This window comes from Canis lupus, chromosome 12 (assembly GCF_011100685.1).
Source record: "Canis lupus familiaris isolate Mischka breed German Shepherd chromosome 12, alternate assembly UU_Cfam_GSD_1.0, whole genome shotgun sequence".
NCBI classification, from domain to species: Eukaryota; Metazoa; Chordata; class Mammalia; order Carnivora; family Canidae; genus Canis; species Canis lupus.
In genome coordinates, this window is record NC_049233.1 from 9858384 (window position 1) to 9860486 (window position 2103).

Below are 2103 nucleotides of genomic sequence, written 5' to 3' on the forward strand. Positions count from 1 at the left end.
TTCACCCGAAGCTCTGGCTTCCATCCAGCCCAGCGGATTGTCTTTCCATGACCTAAAGTGGCATCCTGCTTTCCTCTCACTTATCAGGAGCCACAGACCTAATTTGCCTCTTAAAAAGTGGTGCCCCATTGCCCACCTTCAGCTATAAAGATGGCTACCATAGGGCAAAACATGCCCACTCGAGTATAAGATCAATGAAGGCAAAATCTCACCTCAATTATTGTTTAACTCCCAGAACCTAAGACAGTGCCCAGCACATAGTTGTTGTTCAGTAAATGTTTATTGAATGAGTAAAATAATTTGGAGACTGCACTTGTATTTCGTTGGTCCACATCATGCATAATTAAACCATGTAACTAGAGTGACAAGTAGCATTCGCCCAGGCACATCTGGGAACAAACACAACCAGTTCCTGTGAGTGTATAACTCAATAGGGGAAAGCAGAAGTGAGAACTGGAATCCCAGTCCTCAGGGCTTGGGGGCTTCGGGCACTGATGAGTGTGCATCCCAGACAGGCAAAGGTTAGTTAAGAGAGGCATTACTTTCATTAATGTACAGAGTGAGAAGTATTTCAGTGGAGGCACAGACAAAGCAATGGTGTCAAGATGTGGGGAGGAAGTTCCTCAAAGGAGACATCTAGTAAGTTGGTCTTAAGTTTGCCAAACAAGAGAAGGACAGTGAGGGGACATTCCAAGCTTAGGAGAAAGCACCTATCATGACACTACACGTGGAAAAGCATGTGAATGATATCATACCTATGACGGCTGTGCAGGCCTATGTACCCCAGGACACCTGGCAAAATGTTCATGGCAGCCCTGTTGAGCAGGAAAAAAACCCTCAAAACAACAGCAGGAGAATGTCCTTTAAAATATGATATAATTACATAATGAAATACTACACAGTAGTGAAAAAGAATGAATTATAGCTACAAACCATGTCTTGGGAGAATCTTAGGAATATAAAGTCAATCAAGAGAATAGCAGAAGAATTTGTACAGTATGACTCCACTTATAAAATGCTAAAAAATGTGTAAAACTGGATGTCTTTTGTTGTTGTAGATACAATAAAAATGGTATACAGTGAGGAGGCAGGTGTGGCTGGAGCAGAGAGAATGGCAGTAAGGGTCAGGGAAGGTGACATCAGGGACTGCTGAGGCAGGCATGAAGGGTTAGGGGCCCTAGTCATCATAAGGCCTTGGGGTTTTTCCTGTGAGTCAGGTGGAAAATTGGTGCAGGGATTTGAGCAGAGGAATGACCTGAACTGACCTGTGTTTTTAAAGTCTGTATGTATTTCTAGGGAGCGCCTGGGTAGTTCCATTGGTTGAGCAGCCAACTCTTGATTTTGGCTCAGGTCATGAACTCAGGGCTCTGGGATTGAGCCCTGTGTCAGGCTCAGCTTTTGGTGGGGAGTCTGCCTGAGTTTCTATCTCTCCTTCTCCCTCTGCTACTTCTCCCTCTCCCTCTCTCTTTTTTTCTCTCAAATGAATAAATGAATCTTTAAAAAAATAAATAAAAAATAAACTCCATATGTATTTCTGAATTATGTCCATGTACCATGGAACAGGTAAATTGCATACATAATAAAACATATACCAAACAGTAGAAATATCACATATCACACACTAATATACCAAGCCATAAAATACACTTAAGATGAAGGTCTTTGTTAATAACCGTGGATATACATTCACATCTCAGGTAGCCTTCCTGGTGATTCTGAAATGTAAAGTCTGGCTCCATCACTAATGTTTTAATCTCATCACATAGCTGACCTGGGAGAAGCAAAATATCAGCTCCCTGTTTTTCTGTGTCCATGTGCGCTTGCATTACAGGTATTATCTTCAAGCTGTATTTTTTTGTAGGGATACCTTTAAGCTGTTTGCCCTTTTGTGAAGGGTTAGCTTAATTAACACTTGATAAAGTAATCTGTAAATGCTCATCACAACACCCACATTACAGCAATGCACGTGGTGAAAGCAAATGCCTCAGACACCCCTGATGTCCACCCCAGCACATCCCCTGTGTCTCTGAGACTCTATGTAATAAATATAACATGAAATCCCCTGAACTGGCTGGCTTGTAAGGTGACTACAAGCCTGTGGAT